The 7,438-nt window shown below is 42.4% G+C and overlaps 1 non-coding gene across 1 annotated transcript; it reads right to left on the minus strand.

Moving 5' to 3' along the window:
* Window positions 1-454: 454 nt before the first annotated feature.
* Window positions 455-536, minus strand: TRNAS-AGA. The gene has a single exon. It is a non-coding gene; the product is annotated as a tRNA-Ser (tRNA).
* Window positions 537-7,438: the final 6,902 nt, after the last annotated feature.

Here is a 7,438-nt window from a genome sequence, read left to right on the forward strand (position 1 = left end):
ATTGCCCAACCTTCCTTCCGAGGAGTGGCTGGTGGGTTTGAACTGCCAGCCTTCTGGTTAGCAGTCAAATGCCTTAGGCACTACACCACCAGAGCTGTAATTATATATGTAAACATGATAAATTTAAATTCTACTTTTCCAGATGTACTATAACTCCTTAAGCACATGGACAAAATTAAGTGTGTGTGTATCTATTTTTACTAATTTAGTATCCAAAAAACCAAACCAAACCCACTGCCATTGAGTCGATTGCAACTCATAGCAACCGTTTAGGTCAGAGTAGAACTGTTGCAAGAGCTGTCCAATGGGGATTTCCAAGGCCATAAATGTTTATGGAAACAGACTGCCTCATCTTTCTCCCATAGAGCAGCTGGTGAGTTCAGACTGCCAACCTTTTGGTTAGCAGCCCAATTCTTTAATCACTGTGCCACCAGAGCTCCTTTAAAAAAGTCTCCATAGTCGGCAGGATTCGAACCTGCGCGGGGAAACCCCAATGGATTTCTAGTCCATCACCTTAACCACTCGGCCACGACTACAATTTAATATGCTGGGCATAAAATAAGCCTGCAATGAAGTCTTGTTGGTTGAATGATTCTGATACCTCATGTCTGATGCAACAGTATGGAGCTGTCTGAGTGATCAGAACCTCTGAGATGAGGGCCCTCATTTAGCAGAGGGATGAACTGAGTGCCAGGGAAGGAAAGGGTCTTCCAGGAGAATACTGAAAACAAGTCAGACCTAATACAGCTACATAGAATGCAGATATTTTTTCCTTTAAGATAGAAATGCTATAAAGTATGGTAAAAATATAAAAGTCAGATTATATGGAAGGGAATTGCTGAGGAAATTTAATTCCATTGCTTCCAGGTACAAATAGTTCATTCACTTTAACTAGGCTATCAAAGTATGGTCTGGCCAGGGCTCTGGGGGACCTGTTTTAATGAATTAGATAAAGTTGATTCATATCTCATATACCAAATGATTGTCAATTGCTGCTTCTAAGGTAATTGAGAATGCTTGAAAGGTAATTTAAGTGATACTTTATGCTATTAATTAGCTCTATCTAACTTTTAAAAAAAAATTTCATTGAGAAAGCAAAGGCCTAGTTTGAATTACTTCAGCAGTCCAAGTTAATGAGGCTTTCTGGGTAAGAATATATTTTTGGACCTAGTCTGTGCCAAGGGGAATCTTGTTGGGTTACAGTAAGCTTCCGGCCTTCATGGGCCCTCATTTACCATTTACATATGGAAGCCCAGCACTAGACCTGGATTAGCCACTTACTAAATATTTTGGTTGAAAACCTCCCTCTTCTGAGGTAGAAGGAGCCCTGGTGGCATTGTGCCTAAGGCATTTGATTGCTAACCAGAGGATGGTGGTTCAAACCTACCAGCCCCTCCTCGGAAAAAAGATTGGGCAATCTACTTCCATAGTGATACCACCTCAGAAACCCAAGGATGGGTTGCTATGAATCGGATCTGACTTGACAGCAGTGAGTTTGCTTTTTTTTGGTCTGAGGTAGAACGTACATGTTTGAAACAAATATGTCTTAGGGCTGATCTGATTAGTTCATTAAGAAACCAGGCTTTGGGAAGTTAGCTGGTGACTTCTAGAAACATTTGCTCTTGACATAACATCTTTATCAACTCAAAGATTAGCAGGATTAATGTGAGCTCCTAGAGAAAGATAAACTTGTACTCATTTGTTATCTGAGGAAGCACATGCCTTCTATGCTTCTTATGACAGAAATGTATGGAGTGCTTTTCCACTTGGAAATACTGAATGGATATTTCCAGAATGGCTCCTGGCTTCATGTTGTTGTTGTTGTTATTATGTGCCGTCGAGTCGGACCCGACTCATAGCGACCCCTCCTTGGGTTTCCGAGGCAGTATCACGACAGAAGTAGATTACCCCATCTTCCTTCCGAGGAGTGGCTGGTGGGTTTGAACCGCCAGCCTCCTCCTGGCTTCATAGGGCTGATAATTTAAGTGGCGGATCTAAGATGTAAATGGACTCAGCTCAACGCAAGGCCGTATTGGAATATGTGATTAAGGCATTGTTCAGACAAATCTCCCCATTACACCAATTTGATTCTACCTTTTGGTTTTCTACTCTGTTTCTCCAATCCCCCTTCTCTGCCCCCTGTCCTGGTTCCCAGCTGCTAAGGAGGAGAGGTTCTGGGTTCACCTTCTGGGCATCAAGCAAGGCTTGGTGTGAGGCCCATTACCCTGCTGTTTGTCTAGACAGCCTCACTTTAAGATTGTTGGTTAGGCGTTGTGGACTAAAAAACCAAAACCAAACACACTGCCATTGAGTCAGATCCGACTCATAGCGACCCCTCCTTGGGTTTCCGAGGCAGTAGCACTACAGAAGTAGATTGCCCAATCGTCCTTCTGAGGAATAGCTAGTGGGTTTGAACTGCCAGCCTTCTGGTTAGCAGTCAAATAACTTAGGCACTATGCCACTAGGGCTCCTTGACATTGTGGACAGAGAAGAGGTATTATTACTTGAACATGCTGTTTTTCCATGACATGGGCAGGCTCAGAGACCCCAGCTTTGCCAGCGTTAAAAGAGGAGCACCAGCCTTGGAGTCAGGCCCAGGTATGAACCTCAGAGCTGCCCACTGCTCTTTGAGCCTGTCTCCTTACTGGGAACTGAGGAAATTGGTCTGAAAGCCCTTCAGAGCCTAGTGAGTTGTGCTATTTGAACCAGGAGTAAAAAGCCCTGGTTGTAATGCACTTGGGAGTTCTTTTCAACAATGGAAGGTATGTTTTCCTTGGTGAAATGCAGAAACCTTTTTAGGGATCAAAGCTGCAACCTAGGAGTTGTTTGAAAACCAGAAAAAAAAGTTGCTGTCAAGGCTACTCTGGTTCATGGTGACCCCATGAGTGTCAGAGCAGAACTGTGATCCACAGGGTTTTCAAAGAATGATTTTTTGGAAGTATTTCACCAGGAATTTCTTCCGAGGTGGCCCTGGGTGGATTTGAACCTTGAATCTTTCACTTAGCAGCCAAACACTGTGCCAGGCTGGGCACACAAAAGACTGGTTAGTGTTTGCTTCTTTGGGCCAGTTGGGCTTGGGAGATCAAAGAAGGGCAGATGCCATCAGGCCTACCTAAACTTTATAAACTCTTATGGATCATGAAGTTTTGAGGATAAAGTTTCTTTACTTCGATTCTATTGCAACACAGTAAACTTATATATTAATATATGCATTATTATTATTAATCTAAACCCACTTGAATTGTACACTTCAGAATTAAATTATGAAGCATACAGTCTTATTAATGCAAAACGCAAAACGGACAGGCAGGCTGATGGATTTAGTTACCTTTTATAAACGCTGAATTGGCTTCTTGAATTAAAACAATCATACATGTCTCTTGAAAAGATATTTACACTGACAGTTTATAAATGCTAACTAAATTCCTTCCAGACTGAGCAGCTAGGCCCTTAGACTGGAGGCATTTAATTTTAGGAAAGGTTAAGTTTAAGATTAATTAATCATTTGAAGTTATTTTTTGCATTATGTATAATGCTTTTAGTAAGTGTTCCGAAGAAGAGCCAAAGTCATCTTTGCAGGCACCTTCTATCTGGGCTTTCAAATCTGTTATTCAAAAGCTGTGCTTTTGGCAAATTTGTGTTTTGGGTCTTTCTGGAAGCACTTACTGCTGTTTTGTGTGCAGTTTGATTCTGGTCTTCAAGATTGCAAATGCATTCATGTAATTTGGGTTGGAGACACTGTTTAGAACCACATTACTTTTCCAAAGTCATCTTTGTATGAAAACCTTCTGCTGAATGCTTATAATTCATCCTTTTCCAGGCGAACCTTTCCTTTAATTTGACCTTTCTGATTTGAAATTCTATTTGTCTTGATTTTTTTTTTTCTCCAATTCGGTCAGCATCCTCCTATGTAGAGTACTTTAGAAGTGGATTATTCTTGCCAACACTTAGAACAATTACTCAGGAGGCAGGAAAGCAAAACGGAAAGATCACAGACTTTTCAGTCAGACAGATGGGTTTGAGTTCCCACTCAATCACTTAGTGACTATGTTCAGTTTCCTTAATCATAACATGAAGATAATAGTACTTATTTCATTAGGTTTAAAAGAGATTATGTGTATAAACTATCTGGCATGGTGCTCCGTACAAGGAGAACCAACTAAAAGACAGTTAATAATTAAATCCTAAATGTCTTTAAATTTATAATCTTAGGCCCAATATTCCTGTTAAGTATCCATATTCAAATACTGTTATTAAGTTTAATAGGTTGTATCAGTCTCCAAAACCACAGAAAAATAGTATACCACACACGATTATTAATAACCCTTAATAGTGGTTAAATAATTCCACTTTGATGACAACTTTTAATTTACATGAAGATATAAGGCCTCACCCCTCCTCAGTGCATGCCCACAGAATGGGATAGCATGCATCTGCTCGAAGCATCACTGGAATTCAGCTTATACGAATGGGTGTGCACTGTGGAATGGGTTTTATGTTTTAAAGAGACGAATAAAAAGAACAAGTGCTCTGCAAATGAAGTGATGCATTTAAAAAAGAACAGCCACTATATGTCTTGGTTTTCAGACCTCCTATTTGAAAAGGGCTGTGCTGAGATTTGATGCCCAGGGCTGAAAGTTCCCTGAACCGGTAGAACCATGTGCAAATCACATCAAGGGAATAAGCTGCACCCAAACCAAACTTCATTGTTTTTCTTGGAGGTGGAGAGAGCTGCTGTTCAGAAAAATTTCCAAGGTCTCTGTGATTTGTTATGCATCGAAGGTTATTCCCTGGAATGGATCGTAGGAGGTACGGAAGCTTGCCTGCCAGTCAACGTGGAAGCAGGAGCGTGCTTGTATTTCTGTAGGAAAGAAATCTGGGGGTGTGAGGAGTGTGGGGGGTTTTGAAACTTGCCTGCCCAGGTTTCATTTTGCATCCCTCTGCTAGACTGTATTTTCCTAGTATTCCAGTAGAGGCCGCTCAGCTATCAGCTGTGTCAGTGCTCCTAGTATGTATTCTTATATGATGCTGTCCCGATGGGCTTCAGAGTGTGGTCCCAGGGGACATGTCCGGCCAATCCACAGACCCCCGGATGATTCTGGGTCCAGTCTGGGGTTCAATGGCCCTCCTACTCCCTGGAAATCGTAGGGGCTGTGAGAACCCTGTACTACAAGGCTGGGATTTCAGAAACCCCAATGAAGGTTTTTCATTTTCAATATTCTTTATCTCTTTGTTTCAAAAGGGAGCTCTGTTGAGATGAATTAAGATGGATCCCAGGGCTTAGGGGACTATATTTTCTGAACCCCAGTTGTCAGACCCTGTCAAGCACATATATCCTTATGGGAGCAATAGAGTAGAAATATTTGAAATCAGAATTCCAGAAAATCCAGAACAGATGGTTTCCCTGACCAGGGCAAACTCTTCATCACCCAGCCCCGGGCCTCCCTGCCTCTTGCCAGAGTCACTCCCACTCACAGCAGCACTTTATGGGGAGGGGCTACAGCTCATTACTCAGAATCCTAATTAACGGGTCACTGGTTCATGGTGCTGAAGGTGATCACCCTCTTCCAGGGCTACAACATCCAAGCTGAGCAAGAGCATATAATGTGATATGTCTGGTCCCCAGCTCCCTATCCTGTCCTGCCTGCCCCTTCTCGGTTACCCTTGGCCCTGTGTTTGGTGACCTGAGCATTACTTCCACCACTGTGAAGCAGATGGTGACAATAAGCAAGCTGGAGCCACATGTCATTGCACTGTATGCCTTACAACTAACTTTTGCATACATGATATCATTGGAGGAGCCTACAACCCTAAGGCAAATGTGGGAATCCTCACTCCCACTTCCCCGATAAGAAAAACAAGACTCAGAGAAAGTAAGTTCGGAGCAAGTGCTGAAATGAGTTGAATTCGTGTCATCTGATCCGATGATGATTGCTCATATATATATATATTTTTTTTCCAGAACTTTGCAGAAGTATCAATTTGGGTTTAACTTCAGAGCAAACCTTCTGGCCACGTGACCTTCAAACATGGTGGTGTGTTATCAGAAGATTGTGGCCTCTCTCTAGAGAGTGTTCAGAAAAGGGATGTATTTTTTTTTTTTTTTTTCTGGGATGTTAGAGGGAATCTTTCCTTGAGGAAGAAGGATGGACTGAAGAAACTGTGGGGGTGGCTTCTAAGCATACTCTTCTGTAGAACAAAGCACCCAGAAATAGATTAATTGGCCTCTTTTTTAACAAAAGAATATTGTGTACAAGTGTATGGAAGCAGGCCATTTTCACTCCAATTAATAAGTACTGGGTAGCCTTTTAGGAGGTGCTCAAATCCATTATAGATTAAAAAGAAAAATATGTATGCAGCTCAAGACCTCATTGTTCCGGAGTAAGGTTTGTGTCCTGCATAAAGGCTGTAATGCTCAGACTGGCCACAAGGGAGAGGAGTGACTTAAGCTTTCTGGTCTGCTTTTCAGAGTAACGGTGGCTGAGCTCTACTCAACCTGAGTAAAATGGAGCAACTAACAGTTTGATCAGAGGGACATGGACTTAATATTTATGAACACTCCTCAAAAGAAAGCAGAAAGACTTCTCTTCCCAGAATGCCAGTGTTGGGTGGTAGCGAGAAGAGGATGCTGGATTGTGAAGAAGCAGAGGGGCTTTTTCAGGGAAAATCAACTGGCCAAAGGCAGTCCACGACCTTGATCCCTTTCACTGGCATAATCTGAGGAGCTCTGTCCTCCGGGAGCTCACCATTGGAGATTCCACAACTACTGCCTTTGTTCCCTCTCCATCAGAACTTTCTTTCCTAGAGCTCAACTTTTATAGGTGTTTTGCCCTCAGTTTTAAACTCATTTTAATTTTAATTAATTATTATTATTTTCAGAAGTAGATTACTAGACGGATCTTGTGAAGTGCCTCTGGGTGGACTTGTTCCTCCAGTCTTTTGGTTAGCAATTGGGTATGTTAACCATTTGTACCAGACAGGCACTCTTCTAAAGAAACCAAACCAAACTCACTGCAGTCCAGTCAGGTCCAACCAGACTTCCTTCCCAGGAGTGGCTGGTGGGTTTGAACTGCCAGTCTTCTGGTTAGCAGTCAAATGCCTTAGGTACTACACCACCAGAGCTCCTCTTACTGTTTATTAAAAGGATGATGTAAGTGTTTGTATATATTTTTTTGTGGGGGGTGGGGTGGGGGATGGGGTGGATAATGCAGTCTAATGGTGCAGCAATCCATCTCTGAGCTTCAGCTTTGGACAGATGTTTCTGATACACATGGCTGATTTAGGGGAGTGGGAAAAAGAATTGGGACAAATTTGGACCCTCTGGGATATGCAGTCACTGCACATGCATGCATACACACACAGCAGGGCATAGATGGCACCTAGACTTGAAGGAACATTTGTTGCATGCCTGCTAGGGGCACCACACTGCAGGAATGAA

This window comes from Orycteropus afer, unplaced genomic scaffold, assembly GCF_000298275.1.
Source record: "Orycteropus afer afer isolate SDZICR_OR568_19922 unplaced genomic scaffold, OryAfe1.0 scaffold00015, whole genome shotgun sequence".
Lineage (NCBI taxonomy): Eukaryota > Metazoa > Chordata > Mammalia > Tubulidentata > Orycteropodidae > Orycteropus > Orycteropus afer.